This window comes from Triticum dicoccoides, chromosome 7A, assembly GCF_002162155.2.
Source record: "Triticum dicoccoides isolate Atlit2015 ecotype Zavitan chromosome 7A, WEW_v2.0, whole genome shotgun sequence".
NCBI lineage: Eukaryota > Viridiplantae > Streptophyta > Magnoliopsida > Poales > Poaceae > Triticum > Triticum dicoccoides.
In genome coordinates this window covers 704662105-704671605 of record NC_041392.1, presented here as the reverse complement: position 1 = coordinate 704671605, position 9501 = coordinate 704662105, and the positions used below count along the sequence as shown (strand labels likewise).

General features: G+C 43.9%; 2 pseudogenes; one reads left to right on the top strand and one right to left on the bottom strand.

Annotated features, from left to right (window-relative positions):
- Nucleotides 1-1266: 1266 nt before the first annotated feature.
- LOC119333960 lies at nt 1267-2074 on the bottom strand (annotated as a pseudogene).
- A 6362-nt stretch (nt 2075-8436) lies between these two features.
- Nucleotides 8437-9238, top strand: LOC119333959 (annotated as a pseudogene).
- Nucleotides 9239-9501: the final 263 nt, after the last annotated feature.

The following is a 9501-nucleotide window of genomic DNA, read 5'->3' as shown; positions in this document are numbered from 1 at the left end:
TTGGGTCTTGTCCATCACATCATTCTCCTAATGATGTGATCCCGTTATCAACGACATCCTATGTCCATAGCCAGGAAACCATGACTATCTGTTGATCACAACGAGCTAGTCAACTAGAGGCTCACTAGGGACATATTGTGGTCTATGTATTCACACGTGTATTACGATTTCCGGATAATACAGTTATAGCATGAATAAAAGACTATTATCATGAACAAAGAAATATAATAATAACTTATTTATTATTGCCTCTAGGGCATATTTCCAACACGTTAGCTATTGACTTTACTGCTTCCATGCAGAGAGATGCAACAAAGGGCATAGTGATTGGTTGGCACATGCCTTTAGGGGCTATTTGGTTGGAGACTCAAATTGCCACGCCTAAGGTGAGGTACTAGCCACACCTGTGGCTTGCCATAATGTGTGGCAAAATCAAACTGTTTGGTTGGTAGCCATGCCTTAGGTTAGGTGTGGCAGATTTTGTGTGGCGTGTGTTTGGATGACTTCCACAAATGTTTGGCAAAAAGTTATGGTTTGCGTTTGGTTTTCTGCCACGGTTTCCTGCCACAGGTGGTTAGAATCACCTTACTGCTAGACTCCACGGTGATGAGATTACTTGCCATTTGTCTCGCAAAGCAATCATACTACAACATGCTCCAGTAAATGTAAGAAGATTTTGTCGCAATAATAATAACCATAAAAAGTAACATGGAGCATTTTCTATTAATCCCATCTGTACAAAATAATTCAAAATGCAAACTCATAATCAAGATAGAAAATAAGATAGATACGTGCAAGTTTCGTCCATCATTATAAAGTCAAGTGATAGTCATTCATAGCAATAACACAAGTTCTGGCCAAGTTACATTAAAGTGTTTCACCACACATCAAAAGATCTACTTCCCAAAAGCAGTAGCCGTAGCACAAGTTCATCTCCTAAATACCAAAAGTTGCCATCTTCTAAACTTCACAGGTTGCCAACTTCTAGACATGACAAGTTAGCAACTAGATAACTTCACATGTTGCTATAAACATGATCTTTGTCAGCAAAGAACTTGCAAACCCAAGTTTCAAAAGTTTTTTCACTTGCACTGCATAACCAACCACGCAAACCTTCATTGTCCTTGCAAGATAAGTGCACACCAACAGTAATTCTTTGATCTGTAGTAATTGGGAGTTCCTCCAACCTCTTCCATAAACTAGCATAAGGATCAACAACTTGGGGCATTGGAGGAGGAGCGGCAGCAAGGGATTGCTGGAGTGACCTCAATGTAGAGTTGATTTCTTCAGCGGACTCCACGAAACGACTCTTGGTTCTTGGTGGCTTCTTAGTAGGTGACTTGCTACCTCTTGGGCGCTTCTTACCAACTCGGTTAGTGCTAGATGTTGAATTATCACCACCTACAGGTACTGGAGGTCTTTTAGGACAATGTGTTGTTGGCAAAGTGTCAGAATCCTCCTCAAGAGGGCCCTCATACTGTGGATAGCAGTTGAGATCATACAACCCTTCATCATTGTCCGAGTCATCGGAATCAATTGTGCATGTATGTTGGTCCATGGCCAAAGAACCATCAGCACTAGTGCCTGTGAATAGCTCCTGCATCTCATAGTAGAACTTGATGGGCTTAGAAAGCAAGCGCCTTGCTCTATCCTGCATTACAAGCACACACACATTAAGATCCTAATTAAATTAGCCATATTAAGTTTTCAAAAGAAACTAAATTATACGTACATTGAGGCAAGACTTTTCAGACTCGGAGATAGTTACCACACATCTAATATCATCGAAAACATTGCCACTCTTGCTAATTGCGGCGGCAATGTACTTCCAATTTTCTTTGTAGTGCTTGAAGTGACGATCAACTTGAGCAAGTGTCACCCCCATAGCAAATTTTCTATTTAAAGCATCAGCACACTTCAAAAGATGATGCTTCTTGAACCTAAATCCCGCATATTGTTCCTTCATGTATTCAACGCACCAATCCAACATAAACTTGGTCTGATCATCAGCCCAGGAAATAGTCCTCTCACGAGAGCACCCATCACCATCAGACTTCCCCTTTCCCTTGGCCATCGCTGTTTCTCATACAGTGAGCCATTTTAATTAAAAGATAATAGGTGAGGCAAATAAGCATGAAACAACCAACAATTTACTAAAGATAAAATAAGTGATATAAGTTTACAGAGGTACAACCAACATAGTTTCACATGAATCACATACATAATGACCAAATGTAACAAAATAGCACTCATGTTTGATACATAGAAATAAGGGAGAACTCTAGTTTCAAACAGACTGAATGGAACCTAAAATAAAACCCATCAACATCAGCCTTACATACTAACTTCTTAATCATCTTGATCTTGAGCTGCTAAATTATCCTCCCACATTTTTTGAGCTAGTACATCCCTTTTGTGTGCCCATGTCTGGCTCTCCTGGTAAACGTCACGACGGTGTCGTCTACTCCGTGGAAGGGCCGAGTACCAAGTAGCATCATCATAGACATACTCATCAGGACCATCATCTAGGATCCAGTTATGGAGCGCACAACAAGCAAACAAAATTTTTACTTGTGTTTTTAGAGGGAAGAATGGCTGACTTGCAAATATTTTAAATCGATTCTTCAAGGTACCAAATGCTCTTTCGACGGTTGTTCTAAGTGAGGAATGGCGATGGTTGAATAACTCCCTTGGGTTCTCAGGCTCTCTACTTCCCCTATATTCCTTTAGGTGATATCGGACACCACGATATGGGGGTAGTATACCGGGTCTTGCAGCATATCCCGCATCCGCTAGGAAATATTTACCTACATCATGATGATGCTAACACATTAGCTAAGAACTAAAGAAAGTTTCAGTTTGAAGCCATGGGTTAGAATCCCACCTTCTGGTATTTTAAGGCCATTGGGACGTGATAGGGCATCTTGGAGCACATAAGAATCATGAGCCGATCCCTCCCATCTAGCAAGAACATATGTAAATCTTAGGTCAAAATCAACGGCTGCTAGCACATTTTGTGTGGGAAAGGACATTCTACCCCTAAACCTATCTTGCATGTGGATTGGCACACATGCCGGTATATGAGTACCATCCAGAGCTCCTATGCATCCCTACAAAAAGAGAGAACCAGTTTCAAACAGACTGAATGGAACCTATAAATACATTGCAGATACTTGTGAATAATTTTGGATGTACCTCAAAGTAAGGGTGAAATCTGGAGCTACTTGTTATCTTCGAATGTGTTTCGATGGTTCTGATGCATATGACATCACGAGCAAGGAGACACAGGGCATCTAAAACAGCATTGAAGTACCTACTAACAGTCTCGCCCGATCGATAAAACTCGAAACCAATCGATCTATTTTTCCAGTTATGACCCACAACATGGATGAACATGGCAACTTGCTCCTCCACAGTTACATGGAATGTGTCTACCAGTAGACCACGACGTCTCAGGTTAGCACACAATTTGTGAAAAACAAATTTCCGCATGCGCAGCTCACTTATGCAATTAGCCTCGGTTCCATAATACATACGGTTCAGGCGTGACATCCTTTCAACATCTCGTTCGAACATGGGAGCATAAGTTATAGATTTTCTCTTCCTTTTTCGGACATTAATCTTGTACCAGTACATCCCTAAACACACAATAATGGCAGCAAGCAATCTTCTCCTCCACATGTAGTAGTGATAATAATGCATGTAATACTGTAAGCATAATGTTCTTTGGTCCATCTATGAAACAATAATAGCATTAAAAAATCAGATGACATCAGTGAGTGGAACTATATATAAATTTTTTATCCAACGCAAATTATACAGAGGATAGTATATTACTCAGACAATAAATTGTACAATACATATCTAAGAAAAGAACACAGAGAGATGTCAAATCTTACATCAACACCACATACTTACAAGAAATTACTAACTTATAATCTCACTCGTACAAGCATGCAACAATTGCAAAGGGGGATTACGGTGTTACCTTTCCTCTTAACAAATAGTTGACCTTTCGCTATGAGATGGAAGTTCCTAGTCTGGATGCAACAAGGGCAGGAACAAGCAACGGGAAATCCCACAAATCACGGAAGAAAGCTGGTATTTTTCTCTTGAGAAAATCAAGGACGCCCAGATCTGCATGTATGAGATGAATCTGACGTGATGAGATGGAGGAGATGGAGGAGGTGGAGGAGATAGATGCTGCGGTGATGAGGATTCGTACCAGGGAGGAGCAGATCGAGTGCGGCGGCAAGGTCGTCCTCAGCTGGATCTGGAAGGGGGGAGAGAAGGGCTCTCAGCCATGGGGTCAAGACTGAAGGGGTGGGGGATTTTTGGACTGAGGACGAACAGGGAAGCGGTGACTTTTATCAGTTCGCGGGGATTTTTGTGGCTCAGTTGGCGCGCCGCGGCGAGTGTGGCGGGCGAAACGAGCACCACACTTTTTGGCGAAATTTTAGCGGCGGACGACCCTTAACGTTGTGGCGAGCCTAACTTTTGTTCAGAACCAAACGCACGCCTCACCTTAGGCGTGGCACGCTTAGGCTGGGATCCAAACAGCCCCTTAGTCCTCGCATGGGGCTGCATGCAGCTCCATTTCTCGAAGTTTGTGCTATCGCCGGATCCCTTCTCTCTTATTTTCTCTCTCCTTCAGTTAAGATTTTGCTGATGTGGAACATCTTATAGGACCTATTATACTTGCTCTATACGTTGTTCCATACACGCGGAGCTGCGATGAGCCCGCCCATTGGCCGAAGTTGTACAGAAGGACACGTGGATTCGAACCCGGGAGCTTCCATTGGAGACCATGTGGTGCTAATAGGCAGCGCCACATCTCTCGAATGCTGGTGTCTATACAGGCAGCGCCAGATCATGAAAACAAACATCAAGCATTGTTTGGGAAAACGTCAATATTTTCTAGACCACAATTTTTTTACAAAGTCATGACAAAAAAAATTAGGGATTTTTATTTTCATGCCCCTGGCTCCTTAGTTCTGTTCAGTTTTGCTTATATGCTTAGGAGCTGCTTGGTGGGTGTTTTATGTAATTGGGTCAGCCTGTTCAACCTGCCTGAACAATGTCAAATACTTTTTTTCCATTTCTAGTCAATTTTAGAAATTAATAGAATATTCATTTCAAACCCAATTGGGCTGATTCAAGTTCCTAAATTCATCATATCTACATGCCTATTTAATAGCCAATTTTCTTAATTATACATGAAGCTTTTCTATGTATCTTTAATTTAAATCTATATTTAATTATAGGACTTCATTAAAAATTCCTAATTAATTCTCTGTTGGTCCAACTGCAATATGAAAATGTCTATAAATCCTTATTTGACCTCATTAATTTAATAAAATTTGCGTCACAATTTTCAGAGAATTGTATTGAAAAACAACACTAAAAGGATAGCTTCCAAAAGTGGGACTTTCCAGATTTTTGTTACAATAAAAATCATTTCTGAACTGTCAAAAGAGGGGTTTTTGTGTAAAGAGAGTGGCACAAATAAGATGCAAAAATGTACTTTTGAAAACAAAGAATCATATTTCTGCTACTTGCTTTGCACAAAATCCTAGAAATAGTGAAGGATTTGGCACAAACTATAGCACACTTCAAATATAAATTTGAATTACTTTATGTAAATTTCTAGAAATAGCGAAGGATGTGGCACAGGTTCAAATTTGGCCATCTGCTTGGCTGCCAGGTATTGGTTGCAACATTTAAATTTAATTTCTGATTCAATTGAACGCCAAATATTTTTAATTTTTTTGAGCGGGGGAAACAGACCAGGGCTTGCAACGAGGGCCACACGGAGTAGCCGCTGCTTCACACATTGCACCGCCGGCTCTGACGTCGCCGCGCGGGGGGAAGCGTTCCTGAGCTTGCCTGGGCTTGCACCGGCGGGCGGCCGCGGTGGGGAAGCTGCCTGGGCTAGCACCGGTGGGCGACCGTATGGAGTTGCCAACGCGTCGCTCCCCGACGGGAAACAAAGTTTGCGGCGCCAGCTCGCTAATGGGTGCGACCTGGGCCTGCCACGTTGATTTAGGGTTTGTAAGTCCCCACATTGATGGGCTTTGTAAGGCCCTCACGGCCCACGTTGCAAAGCCCACACATCGCTCACGGCACTGATTTGGTTTAGGCAAAGTCAATTTGAATATAATTCGCTCAAAGCAATCCGAATTTGTATTTACGGAACGGCTAACTTGACTGTAATTTTGTTAACGCAGTCAAAATTCTCCACCTATGCATTTACCGAAATCGGCATCTCCTGCGGGGATAAATTCAGTTCCTGATGGATAATTTCGGTAACGGAATGAGATTGTGATTATCATATGCTATAGTACCGTTCAATGCGCGATGATTTAGGGTTCTGCCTCATCTCACAACTTGCGCCGTCACCGTAGTCTATTTCATCCAAAACATTGACATGCACCGACGTGCGAGAGAGCAGGTCTCCAGAATCGTTCATCCTTGTGATCCTGCACCATGAGCGGATGAATTAGGTTTTAGGGAAGTGTTATGGCAGCTGCTCAATTTTGTCACCATGGGTCGTCTTCTATCTAAGTCAGGCGATAGTACCCAATGTTGTCTTCAACGTCGTTTGCATCAGTTTGTCACCAGCATCGTAGTCAGCAACATCGCTCCATCAGCAACTACGGCTACTAACGAACAATACGTGCGCCGTGACCTGTACATGTCTCGAATTATAGTTGTTGTTATATGTGCGATGCTCCGTGCATGTTTTTTCTGTTCATCTAGTATGTTAGACTGTTGAATGCTACTTATTGTTCTTGTCATGAATTATGTACTGAAATGAGTCACGAATTTGCCTGATATTCCAACAACGAGGGAGGGTTGTATTTATCCGGTCTTACAGAATAAAGGAGTAGATGATCCCGTTTTGGAGTTGAGGTTTGTGATATTTACCCCGTCAATTGTTGTGGGTCCTGGTAAGGGCCGGCGGGACGGCTCGGTTGTTACTCATTCCTTTGAGATTTGTTAGGGTTTGTGTCTTGTTCAGGAAAGCGAGACGGCGGCGGCTCCTTGAAGATGGAATAAAGGTCTCCCGGCCGCCTGGTCCCCGTTTCGATGATGCGTCTAGCATCGTTGGTAGGCGTGTGGATGCGTATCTCCGGCGGATCTATCCTCGGTGGATTTGTTCGTGTGGCTTCAGGTTAGATCCGTTCAATCTACGTTATTCTTCATCGGCGGTGGTTGTTGTTCTGGTGCGCTTGTCCTAAGAGGTCTTAGCACGGTGACCTGCCGACTGTCTACAACAACAAGTCGTGACCGACTCCGGCGAGGGAGGGCTGATGACGGCGACGCGTCTTCGGCTCGCTTTAGTGCTTGTAGTCGTCGCTAGGTGGTCTATAGATCTGGATGTAATTTTTATTATTTTCAGTGTTCGTTGTACTGCCATGATTGAAAATGAATAGATCGAAAGTTTTCTCGCAAAAACTATTGGTTGTGTGCTGAAAACTGAAAAACACATTTTTTACTTTGGGAAAAAAATCGCGTGAAAGCTTTATTTTCGCCAAAACAGCTGCATTCGTGCCTATGGAGTATCTCAACCCAGTCAAAACCGGGGATGTGGAATCGGAATGGATAGTGATGCCGGGGCGTCTCCCCCGCGCCAAGTTTCGTTTCGTCCGTACCAAAACGTGCGAGCAATGCCAACGTCAACGTGGGAAACTCCGGCAAAACAGCCGTGCGTGCCGCTCCTTCCGGCGAGCCAACCGCCTTTCTTCCACCCTATGTCACAGTGAGGAGTAACTTAGACCAGTGTCATGCATATGATACTAGCCTAAGTTACTATCTTTATAATACAAAGTAACATAGTAGTAGTATCTTAGATGACTTCATTTATTAGCTTGTAGACTTATCTTGTCTTAAAAAGCGCTATGTTACAATAACATATTATGTTACCACCTCTCATTAATTACTTGCCACATAAGCACAAATTTTTTGAAGTGCGCTATGTTACTAGCTAAGTTACTCCCACTATGACTAGTCTAAGGCTACTCATAGTGGGGACACTAGTCTATATTACTACCTTCATAGTGCAAAGTAATATAAAAGTAGTATCATAGATGATTGCATTTATTACAATGTAGACTCACTCTGCTTTGAATTTTGTTATGTTACAGTAACATATTAGGTTACTCCAAACACATATCTCCTTATTAACTACATGCCACATAAGCAAACTTATCTTAAAAAACGTTATGTTACTAGATAAATTACTCCCACCATGACCAGCCTAAATCCCACGCGGCAGCCACATTCATTCCAAGTTCCAACCATTCCAGCTCCAACCATCTCTTCCAGCTCCACCACGCGGTAACAGAGCGAACGCATCGGGAGATCCGAAGCAACGACGAGCTCCATCACACAACTCGATCGATCTCGTGTTCTCTTGATCTCTTGGCTACATCCATGGCCACGGGAGGAGGAGTGGTGCTCAACCTGCGCGTGCCGTCGGCATCAGCGGCGCCGGCGCGGCGGTGTGGGACGGCGTCGTCTTCGTCGGTGAGATGCGGGAGCGCGCGCGGGGCGGCGCCGGGGAGGCCGGCGGGAGGGGGGCTGGAGGAGGACCACTACCGGACGCTGAGGCTGGCGCCGGGGGCCACCAGGGGCGAGGTCAAGAGGGCGCCTCGCGCTGCAGTACCACCCGGACGTCGTGCGGCGAGACAGCTGCGACAACGCCCAAGAAAATAGCATCGACTTCGAGCGGATCAACGCGGCGTACCAGAGGATGATGAGCAACATGCGGGAGGCGGAGGCGAGGCTCGAGTACTGGCGCCGCCGCTACGGCCTCGCCGACGAGGACCTCGACCGCTACCGCCGCTACCTCAAGGACGACGCGAGGATGACTGGTTCTCCGACTTCTGAAATCTTCTTCCTTGCCGTGCCGTGACAGAGGCGTTGGCAATCATCACACTGTAAATTCGCAGGACGTGTGTGGCTGCGCATTTCTCTCCTGTTTTATCGTGGGGGAAGTAGTAGATGCAGATATTTTAGGGTTCTAGCAAATTGTACTCGATTGGAACATTTTGTTTTCATTGTAAATACTCTCACCGTCTCTGTTAGATACATCCGTATCTAGACAAATCTAAAATAAAAATTTTAGGACGGAGGGAGTATAAGGGAAAAGCATCGGAGGAATTGATCCAAATTGTGGCTCAGGGACGCCTCTTATCCTTGGATTTCCATGGAAGGAACGCTTCTTTCGCTTTCAGTGATAATGGCACACTGACTGATGACACTTGCTGCTGGTGAAATAGTTCAATTCTTCACTGTAAAAATGTCAGCCGTTTGTTCTGATTGATCCTGCTTGCATTTTTCTTTTGCATCTGTCACGTGCTGCTACATGGGTAGAAGATTTATGGCGCTGTTGTTGATCTGGATCTGAGAAGATATGGCATTGAAAGATGCATCTTTTTAATGTTAGTAGAGCTCACAAACTATTCAGTTCTCGTCCTCCAAGTTCACATCAAATGT